The 12,138-nt window shown below is 36.8% G+C and overlaps 1 long non-coding RNA gene across 1 annotated transcript; it reads right to left on the bottom strand.

Annotated features, from left to right (window-relative positions):
- Positions 1 to 5,869: 5,869 nt before the first annotated feature.
- On the bottom strand, positions 5,870 to 10,180 carry LOC149800543 (uncharacterized). Its single transcript, XR_016420408.1, has 3 exons — positions 9,190 to 10,180; positions 8,590 to 8,697; positions 5,870 to 8,155 (listed from the first exon to the last, which is right to left on the bottom strand). It is a non-coding gene; the product is annotated as an uncharacterized LOC149800543 (long non-coding RNA).
- Between the last annotated feature and the right edge of the window lie 1,958 nt (positions 10,181 to 12,138).

Genomic DNA, 12,138 nt, shown 5'->3' with positions numbered 1-12,138 from the left:
TATGTATGACAGGTCAATTGCAAGCAATGATACGAGCCCCTGTGATACGCGATTCTTCAGTTGTAGTCAACATTTCCTATATGAAGCTGAGGAGGTCAGTCCAGTATAGTTAGAAACTTTTTTATATCGTGTGTCGAGTACATCGTCCTTTTGTGAAAGTGAACATTACTCCTGCATAAATGTGATAAAAGACTCACACATGTGGCGCCGTAGCGGACAAAAGCGGGTCCAATGAGAAAGTTGCAGTGAAATTTCGATGTCGAGAAATCCAATATCACATGTTAGATCAAATTGCATAACCTTAATGTCCCATTTTCGAGACCGAGGTTTTAGATTTTATATGTTGAATTATGCAATGGTGGTTTAAAGTTATATTTACTATGTCGACGTTTTACAGTGTATATTTTGAATTACACAGCGGTAGTTGAAATTTCAATATCATATGTCGAGAATCCCTAATTCACACGTTGTATGTAACTGTTTGTGATGAAAAATCCATTTCATATTGCGATTTGCGAGTATTTTAGATTTCATCTGTTTAATTTCACAGCATCGCGAAGCAACCCCCTTGTTTAAAAATAACGCGGTCCGTTCACGAGAGCGACATCTAGCGAAGAAATTCATTGTAATTCTTGAGTTGTGAATGGTAACTTTCAAAATTTAAATGCATGAAATGTAATGGCGCCTTATAATTGAATATACGAATGATGTATCTTAATACTCGATATTATTTTGAATAGTTAAAGTGGACATTGTGTAATGTTACTTTTAACACCAACACATCAATACACCATATAAAAATGGCAATTCTGACAAGCAAAATAAAATGTCAAACCACCGCTGTGGAATTCAATAAATACAATCCGTAAAGTGTCGAATTTTGAATTGTATTGAACCTTAAAGCTGAATACATTGATCATTCAAATTTTATCACATTTAAGCCAGAAAAGTCTTTGTGAAGGATCCCTTCGACCTTTCTTCTTCTCCCCCACCCCTTTTTCAGTGTTAAAACTTGAAAGGCTAGCATCTACTACTCATTGATATTTGACCAGGGCATCGCAACACTGTCCTGAGAAAGTAAACATTTGAGCTACCAACCATAACTGCTTGATAGGAACCCATGTCAAATTATCATTTTCAAAGGGAAAATGATTTGTAACCGTAGTTCACACATTCTGTGCTGTCTAAAATTGGACGAAAGAAATGATTATCTTGGGATAATTTAGGAATCGCTGCTTAGAATTGGCCAGAGTAAATTAAAGCGTACACTTTAGAAGTAATGTGAATTTAAAGTGATGACCTTGGTCGAAATTCTTTAGTCTTAAATTTTCTGAAAGAAGAGAAGGTTGACTAATAGGAAGCCTAAAAAGAATAGTGCTTTCCTCGTTAAAGAAGAAAAGGGACCAAGTGGCTGTCGTGTAACAAAGACAGTTTTTAGTGCTAGGACGCACAATTTCTTTTAGAGAAAAGCATTAAGGTACGCAATTTTAATTTTCCACGTAATCTTCTATTTTGATTGTTTGTTTTGTGCAAATGTGTTTGATATGACTAGGATCCATATTATGTATCGTTCATTCAATTTCATGGAAATTTGTTGATGCTAGAGTTGTTATGCAATTTATCTCTTTAATTTTACAGTTACTAGTTCACTGATAGAATTGACGATTGCAAGCTATCCAAGTTTCATATGTACAGGATTTCATAGGGTTATAAGAAATAATTTCCTTTGCCTGTTAAGACGATGCTGATTATTGTGAGTTAACGATAATCGCATATTTATATCGGATTTTGTACTGTTTGAATAATCTTGTAACTGAGGGATTGTTGTGAGCTAGAATTTTGTGGATTTTATGCAATAGTAATCGAGCATGTGGTAGTGTAGATAAAAGGTACGGTAATGTTGGATATACCGCTCATGTGTTAATTTATAGTCGGTCGCTGTGAAGCCAGGGTGATGTTCTATCGGATTAAGTAAGAATTTATGCAGTGTGGATAGCTAGCATGTTTCTGAGTAACGTAAGTGAAGGATTTTATGTTCGTGTAGAAGATGTACATATAAAGATTTAGGGTAATTTTGTCCTTTAAGGAACAGCTTTCTGGGAAGAGACGGGACGGCCCAAAGACGGAAGTCCGAAGAAAGAAGTGACGAGTTCAGAATAAAGCAATAGGAAGTCCAGTAAGGGGTGAAGCGTAGAGAATAGGCAGGCTCTAGGAAATAGGAAGACGTTGATACACGGTCAAGGGAGGAAGGTGGACATTGCGCTCTCCTCACCACTGGTTATTATATAGGGAAATAAATCCAAATTAGACACTGCTATTAAATTCTGTTGACATAACTTAGACTGAATTTGAGTTGCTGATATTAACTGTTATTGATTAAATTGTATTACTTTTCTTGTCTAAGGGGACTCGTATTGCATTTTTTCTTCCCAATAGTCTTGCTCAGTTCTCTGTTGATATTCTATCTTTCCACTCGCACCAGGCTATAAAATCGAGGGGGGGGGGCAGGGTCATTCCCTAGATAACGCCATCCAAACCCAATTAGCCACCCCTCTTACTAGGAGGGCGACGTTACACAATCTAAAAACTCAATATACATACTTGTACTTTCAGCACAATCAATGTGATTCAACATGTTAAATTGAAACTCTACACATATGACATTAAAATTTCAACAACTGCCGTGTAATTCAATAGATACAATCTAAAAAATCCACATTGGACATCAAATTTTCAACCAGCGTTGTGTAATTCAACAGATGAAATCTAAATACTCAACATATGAAATGGAACTTTCAACATAAACTCGTTGAACCAATATGTAAATTAGGAATTCTCGACTTATGATATTAAAATTTCAACCATCACCGTGTAATTCAAACGACACAATCTAAAACCTCTTTCAACCACTACTGTTTAATTCAACAGATACCTTCTAAAATCTCGACCTAGAAAATGGAACTTTAAGGACAAGCATTTCTGATAGGACACGTGAAATTGGAATTCTGGACATATGACATTAAAATTTCCACGGCAGCGTTCTGATTGAACCAGCTTTTGTCCGCTACGGCGCCTAGTCCCATAAGGGTGTACAATTTGCTTCAAAAAAAAAAAAATACCTCAAAGAACACCCGAATATAATAATAAGCATTAGGTTTCCAAAAGGTTGACGGCATCGCGATATATAATTCGGTATTACGCTAGGAAATTAAACTTACTATCTAAAAAAAGTAAAACTAAGAGAAGTATGCCAGATAATCTATTTCATGCGTTAATATTCTTGTAATTGTTGAGCATTTGTGGGATTTTGCTTTCCCTAATACTACTTAGCACTGTCAAGATGAGAAACTATTTGACGTTTTACGCTCATTGGTACATTATTTAAGCTCATCTGGTTGCCAAACCTGGCTAGTAATATGCAAAGTTCCTTCCTTATATGTCTATTCGACATACGTGTACATCCGGCTGAAATATATCTTGTCTGCGCTTTGCACGAATTACCTTGTCACTTAATAACATACCCGAGTTGCTAAGCCGTAAAACACCAAGCTGAATCGAGCCAAAAATCTTAACTGCATAATGTCTCGCAATTGAAGTTACTGCCAAATTCCACAGATCTAATACTGTGAATCTAATCCCACTAACAATAATGCCATATAAGACTTTCTGACATTTCTGAATGCAGAGTAGAATGACAACACATAGGTTCGTAAATAAGCATGGCACCATGTAAGTCCCATTGCTGTGTTGCAAAAACACCCACGAAATAATTTGAATCTACTTAGCCAACTCAAATTGCTTTAACAGGACCGCTCCGGTGACCTAGTGGTCAGAGCGTCCACCTCATATGTGGCATGTCATTGTGTTTGAACCCCGGCCGAGTCATACCAAAGACTTATAAAAATGGTACTAAGAGTTGTCTCGCTCGGCGCTCAGCATTAAGAGGTTATTGTTAAGACTGGTCGGCCTCGTATCAGGATAATGTGACTGGGTGGGACATCATGCTACATGTCTGCGGGATGATGCCCCTGTGCAAGACATCACAATAAATTGTCATACTGCAGATATCGTATGGATGCAAAATTGTTAAAACAACGTGAAAAATCCAAAATCACACACACACACACACGCACACATTTTAACGGAAAGTGTGCGTGCCCTACATTCAACTATATGAGTGCACCGTTGTGTCAGATTTCAATTGGCCGATTTTGGGCGCATGTACATCAAAATGACTGAAATACTCCAAGAAATGAACCTAGTACGCCCTTGAAGTGAAGCTATAAACAGAGTATTAGCTTTTCTAAAAATGTTGTTGTCTATTAGTTGAAACAATTGGCGCCGGATCGAATACGTTAATGAGTAAGTATTATATGGGGATTATTTTCTGGGAACCTGCATTCTTTTTAATTTTAGTTTAAATTTCAGTATGCGTTGTCAGGATGACAACATTCATAATATTACGCGCACTGGACATACCATGGCAACCGACCGAGGCTGAATATAGAGCTTTAACTTAATATTTTTTTTTATACGCGACACATAAATTAAATATAAGCAAGTGAATATTTAAATGTTTGGTATATCTCTTATGCTTGGAGATTATTAAGCCATCTGGGCAATAAATAGGGATTTAAATGGGCACGAAACAATCAGTTTATAACCGGATAAACAAATACATACAATAAAACTGCAGTGCAGACTGAGATATACTATAAATTCAAACAAGCACGAGAGATATATGTCTCTTCAAAAATAAATACATAATTATAATCCCAGGCTTCAGTACGGTTTAGAATTTATGATCGATAAATATTTAATAAGCTTTTGTGGTTTTGTTCTACTGGATGTTTGCAATGTTATGTGTTCACTCAGATAATATTCTTCAGATCTGTGTTGATTTCGAAACATTCTAGCACTAATGTCGCCCCGGATTATCTCCCGCATTATAAAGTTTCATAGATTTTACATTCCCCCTTTACCAAAAGTTTGTACTTTCTGCAGGTGGCGAATGGTGGCGTTGTAAGGTCGAAATACTCATAAATCGTCTTAAAGGCAGTGCCGTTGCAAGAGTATTTGGCGTCCCAGGCGCCTTGCGACCCCCCACCCCACGTTCCACCCACGAACATCGCTTATTATAGACTGTTCATTAGTGTTAGTAAATGTTCGGCTTGGTAATTTATTCATTTCATTATTTAGTCTATATATTTAATGATAATAAATGAATAACCTGACAGTGTACTTCGTTTCTGGCGCCCCCCAAAATCTTGTCGACTTAGGCGGCCGCCAAGTTGGACAATTGGGTTTAACCGGCCCTGCTTAAATGGCATCAACTCCAAACAGTGTTGCCATGTTTGTCGAATAGCTGGCCATAGGCTATAATTCAGTAGGATCACGTGATTAATGGGCGAAGTTATGCTTCGTTTTGTGCCTGGTCAGTTTAAGGGGAAAATGTAATCAATAGCGATCTATTATATCAAATGGTGAATGCAATAGGCACTCAACAGGTGTAGGTACAATTTTTGGAAATAAATAATGCTTGTTTGTTTATCAAGCAGAGTGCTCAAGACCTTCGTGACCAAAATAAATAAACAAACAGGAGGCATTGACACTAGAGAGCTCTGCAATGGGATATAGTTCGCCCTTGTTTCCAGCTGAGTTGTTCCTAAAGGCCAGTGACGTAACCCTTTTTAAACCTTTATACAAAGAAAAAAGTCTGTGCTTATGCTACTGGAAAACTTGAGAGTTTATCCAATCTAAGTGTGTGATTTTCTAAAGCCCGTTGTGCAAGCGGTGCGTAAGTAAATAATCACGTATGCCAATGATTGTATTCGACAGAAACAAACATAATAATGAGGATGTTCTTGCGTCTTTTATTGACAGACCAAAGTCTGTTTTTATATTTAGACGCAAAGTAAAATAAAATGAAGACATGTTAGAAAAAAACTGTAAATAGAAATACGTGCAAACATCTAAGTTATCAATGTATTTAATATCGTTCTCATCGCACGATTACTTGCTTTCGTAACGATAGAAATTATGTTCGCAAGGCCGCAAAAATTTACCCACATTCTTTAAAAACCCGTTTAAAAGTTCGCGCAATCTAACAAACATACTGTAATAGTTTGGAGTATTCGCATTTATATGTAGCTCTTAGTTTATAGGATTTCATAGATATTTGTGATTACTTGTTGGATTACGAGAAGTCGGTGCTGGGGAAATAGTCCTCAGATCGAAATAATTAGCCAATTACATTGGCAAACGTCAGGGAGTGAAGTGTTAGTGAGTTTCTATGATGCCATGGTTTACTTTTGGTGAATTAAGGTCAGAGCCGTATGAGTGTCCCTGGAGCTTAGTAGCCCCTAATAAAATACAATTGTGTAAATCGATCGTGTGACTCCAGATGCAGTATTTGTGATTGGAGACTGGTAAATTATACAATGAAATAAACGAGAAGGGACTGTTCCGTCGTCGGCAGGCACCGTTTGTTACTGATATGGTGGCAAATGTGGTGTAGATTTACAGCCGAAATGTGGCTTAAAATCGTGATTTCACTGGCCTAATGTGGCGTAGTAAAAATAGTTCCCTGTATTAGGTGGTTGGGTTGTATAGTTTCAAGGCGTGAAATACAATTGTGCAGTTAACAGACAATTGGGAGGTCGTGAGATTTGTGGTCATGTCTTAATTAGAGTAAAACTATTTGTAGGTTGGACGCGTTGGTGTTTCCACTTTACAACATTAGTTGTATGGGAGTCTTTGGAATCAGGGGAACCTATGAATTCTAATGGTATTCGCGCCAGGGTTTGACATCGTTCAGTCAAGAAACCCTTCCGGCTTGTTACAATACACTAACAATGCATGACTCCGATACAAACGTTAAGACCATCAGCTTATATTATGTTCTCCTGATTTATCGAGGAGGGGTCCTTGTAGATGTAGCTATGACAGTCCTCCAGATTTGTCGAGGAGGGGTCCTGGTAATTTTAGCTATGACATTCCTCCAGATTTGTCGAGGAGGGGGTCCAGTGTATTGTAGCTATGACAGTCCTTCAGATTTGTCGTGGAGGGGTCCTGGTAATTGTAGCTATGACAGTCTTCCAGATTTGTCGAGGAGGGCTCCTGGTAACTGTAGCTATGACAGTCCTCCAGATATGTCGAGGAGGGGTCCTGGTAATTGTAGCTATTATAGTCCTCCAGATTTTTCGATGAGGGTTCCTGGTAATTGAAGCTATGGCAGTCCTCCAGATTTGTCGAGGAGGGGTCCTGGTAATTGCAGCTATGACAGTCCTCCAGATTTGTCGAAGAGGGGTCCTGGTAATTGTAGCTATGACAATCTTCTTGCATTATTCACAATCGTCTGAAATTGGATTCCAAAAGTTTCACTGCAGAACAAGATTCTGAAGCGTTTGGTTCATGAGAATACATACCAACCGTCCATCTCATGAGACTACATACCAACCGTCCATCTCATGAGACTACATACCAACCGTCCATCTCAATCTTTATTTTTTCATAGATACATTATGTCTCAATCTTTGAATAGCTTTTATTTGTTCGTTTGTTAATCTTTCATCGGGAGATATACCCTTTCCTTTCTGGACTAAAACTGATAAATCATAAATGTTCGAGTCTGAGCTAGAGATATTTTTGTCAACCAATCCGAAAGACCTTAACTTCTCAAAAGTAGTTTCTAATTGGTTGATAGAGAAAAATAATTTTCATGCGTAAGTTCTGAGTTATGCGACCGCGCCAAACTGAGTTTGTTTAATAAATCGGATCCTTGGATTACTCTAAATCGAATTTTATTTGATTCACAGCATTGGAATCGCGCTGCCTCTATTGTCGCGGATTATCCCGTTGCCAACTTTATCCCGGCACTATTCAAACATTGTGAATGGTTCGGAATGAGTGGTCCGCTATCTCACACAGGATGTGCTGAAATAATGTCTAAAAGGAAGTTTGAATTTTCATTTGTTTCTTACACAGCCGTAATACTCATACATGCTTGCCTGGATAGTATTGTGGTTTGCACACTCGCTCCTTATATCCGCTGTCCTGTGTTCATTCGTGGGTTTCAGCATTTGCGATCTCCCTAGGCAACGTAACTAGTACATATGATCAAAACAGTTCTCTGTGGCAAGGCTACAAAAACCACCTGTAAAAATAAAATAATCAATTGCACACATCAAATTAGAAAAATGTTTTCTAGATAAAACGTAAGCATCTGAATGTATTTTTTTTAAAATTTCAGTCCATAGATTAGAACATGGAATTATTAGGGACTGTTTGGTGACGATCGAGTTAGAAATCAAAGAATGAAAATGAGTAAGTTTTGTACATTTTGTTTTCGTCATGCTTTTCGGTTTTAAAGTCGGCACAGGTTGGTGGTTACACGATGCCCGGAGGAGAAAGAAGAAACTATCATTCATATCAAGAAGATAAATCCACCATTTAAAAAAAGCATGTTATTAGGTTCTTTGTAGTAATTATATCATATAATCTTTACGATTTTATCATACTATGATGCCTATAATAGTATTGTTTTACAAAAATTTAAAAAAAATTAATAGACTCTATGTGTATTTCAACCCAAAGTCGGTGTTTTTCCTAAACTTTCTGGTTTCCTCTATGCCATGGACCTTCTCAGATATGTCGTCGAGTGTAATTAATACAAGCGAGGGAACTTGCATAATCAACCTAAAATAAATGAAGTTAAAGCTCAGTTCAAAATGAATTTACACAAATTCGTTTGAAGTGAGACATTCAATGGAACCTTGCTATAATGGCCATTTTCTTACTGATGATTTTGCTGATAGAAAAATAAACTCTGCTAAATAAACAAAGACTTGTTGTCCTAAAGACAAATGGTAAAAAAAATGTTAAAATTCTTTAAATGTACATACAGAAACAAAATTAAAATCTTTCAAGTAGAAGGTAAAAGATAAAGTGTAGGAAAACAAAAACTATTTTAAAGGTTGGTAATATCTTTTAAAAAGAAGGTCAAAGACAAACTGTATATGTACTAATATTTTTTAAAGGATATTACAAACACAAGACAAAGGTAGAATATATAACACTTTGTAATATAAACCACATTATTTGAAGAAAAGTTTAAAACTTTTCGTGTTGTACGTCATCAAAAAGTCTTTAGTGAGTTTTAAAAATTAAACACAACAAACTTTGTCTCACCGGGTAGATATCGATACACTCGAGAAGAACGTGTTCCATTGTCAGTGGCGTGGTATGTACTCTAATCGACCATCATCATTCAGTAGGTATACGTAAGTCAGGTATGTGTGTTCTTGGTAGAATACTGGCTCTTCAATAAGATATATTTTGTATTTTATGTACAGAATGCCACTCTCCAATTACGGGTTTGTGCTTTGAAACTTGTTTGTAGAGTTTTCATTCCACATACCATGCCAAGTAGATAGAACATGCTGAGTTATATCATATTTAAAGTCAATATATGGAACTGAGGAACACTTGAGTTCAACTACGCCTCTCACATGGCCCTGTAAGATATGCCAACCATTCGCAACTTCGACGTCAATCATATAGATTATACCTCGACTGTACATCAATATCTGCCATTCTGACTAATTCGGCTATTTGCTAAAAAAAGGATTGCACGAGATGTACTAATGAGCGAAATATATTATTTTGTTTATTAGTAACTTGTCGCTCAATCATACAGTCAATGTAACTATAGAAATAGCCACGGTTATCAGAATAGATTGCGTTTCGTTTCTTCTTGGAGAAATTTCCGGCATACAAAATGTTTGATTTTTCTGTAAATTACTGCGCAGACAAACATCCGAGGTATAATTTGGTCTCGCAGAGATAGGCTAGGTAGTTCTAAATGCCACCAAACGATCGATTCAATCTGAGCATCTTCAGTATTATCCGTCCAGTCTAGAAAGAAACTTCAACTGTCATTCGCCGTCATTAAAGTCACTACTTTCGTCACATGCAAAAATACGTCCATGGACGGAGACGGTAACAATCAGGACAGTCTCTGTTCATGCTGTCCTAACACATGTGGTGTGCACCTCCAGAGACGAATAATCAAACACATCTTGATATATATTCCTACATTCACTCCTGAAGTAATTTACGACTTGATGGAAATGGGTAGATTGATGTTCCGATCGACGAGGGACTCTTGTTATGGTGGAGATGTCACGAAGCCACGCGAGATTCTGTTTGAACTTTATCTGCCCGTTCATTGCCTTCCCACTAATGTGAATAGGCAGCAAGCAGTACAGACTACATTATCCAGATTGCGTGCGCACACCATGTTCTGTATGATCTGGGATATTAACGGGTTGTCAAGTTTAAGGTTTTGCATAGCTTTCAGTGTGGAAAAGGAATGCTAAAAGATGATGAAATTTGTTTCTTGACAGATTTTAATATAGTTGAAAGATATGAATGTAGCTGCCATTTCTGCCATAAATTTATAGGATTTATCCTGCAACCAGCTCGAATTGGTGTCGTAGAGTGTTGCAACTGCATTTGCAATTTTGTCTCCTCTAAACTCTGTATTGACAACACCTGTCTATAAAGGGCAAGGCTACAATTATTTTATAGGCAGGTTTCAGTTTATATCATTTTTATGGCTGGTCGATAACTTTATTGTAAAAGGGCAGAATCCATGTAGCAGCAAAACTGCTTGATCCGTGTATAACTGCTTGATCCGTGTATAACTGCTTCATCCGTGTGTAACTGCTTGATTCGTGTATAACTGCTTCATCCGTGTATAACTGCTTCATCCGTGTATTCGCTTAATAAGTTACATATGGTACGACATGTTTTGCGAAATCAAACTATATAGCGGCCATAAGGTGCGATGACAAAATATGAACATTACATTAGGTGTCTAAAGTATATTTAACCTACAGTGAATGCAGATGTTTCGGCAGTCCAGTTCTTGAAAGACCTATTAATTTGACAAGAATTGTCTCCGTTTCTTTATGGGGATAAACTCGTGTCCATTAATAGCCGTAAACTATCTCTTTATCCGATATAAAAAGGGTAAACATACCAATATTTTTGTCAAGCCTGACTTAATGAAGTTCACTTCATCTGCTTTATTTAGAACTTGAATAACCCATACAGCGTCACGTGATTGACAATCGTCTACACCATAATCTTTTCTCCTGATATTTTAGAGAGATGATGACTAAGTTCTGTTTCTGCACTTTCGAGTAGGTATATCCTTTCAGTATTCTGAAAAACCACTTTAACAAATTAAAACAATAACCATAAGCCTTGACGATATGAGAGATTAGTTATTTTGAGTAGGTAAATAAATTTCAGTTTCAGTTAGAAGTATGAGTTTTCTCAGAAGACGGCCTATGCAACAGAAATGCCTGTACAAATCGGCGTCAAAATTACAGGTCGTTGTGGTTGATTTTTCTAGCAGGTATTATGGGTATAACTGCTCACATGTTATAATTTGGACAAATTTTGATTAATATAAGGACTTGTCTAGTGAAATATAACAGTGCATCAGTTTTACGCACAGTGCCTTGCAGAAAGTTACTTTCACGACTTGCAAAAATGGTCGATTTGTACAGGAATTTCTGCTTCTAAATTTCGTGGTAAAGATGTTAATACCGAGTTATTCTCGTGAAAATTATGTGTATGAGGTGGGGTTGTTTTTATAGCTATAAACGCAACATACCAAATAACATCGGCTACTAAGTCTATTAACAAATGAATGACTTGAAAGAAATAAGCTTAAGAGGACTGCACCAAGTCTGCTTTCGTAGCCTATAACATGTTTCTTGGACACGTCACCATCTGAGACATCCCCGCCAAAGGAAACTTTTGCTCTGCACTTTCCGCCATTTTTTGTCTCAATCATGAGACATATTACATGTATGCATAAGATATCTTATAGCTGTCATATATCGGAAAATGATCAAATTAAAATTTGCACAGTTTGTTTTCAACATGGAATCATGGTTTTAAATACAAATCAAATAATAAAAAACACTGGTAATTAATTTTTCCTGTCCGTACAATTAATGAAATTAAAATTTATGTATCTGCTAAAACAAATGAGTTCTCATGTTCTCAAGAATTTATTGTTATAATGTTTTTCTTCAGAAATTTGAAGAGCATACGTAAACA

The sequence above is a fragment of the Sinohyriopsis cumingii genome, chromosome 4, assembly GCF_028554795.1.
Source record: "Sinohyriopsis cumingii isolate HCF-2022 chromosome 4, ASM2855479v2, whole genome shotgun sequence".
Taxonomy (NCBI): Eukaryota; Metazoa; Mollusca; class Bivalvia; order Unionida; family Unionidae; genus Sinohyriopsis; species Sinohyriopsis cumingii.
This window is presented reverse-complemented; position numbering and strand designations above follow the sequence as displayed.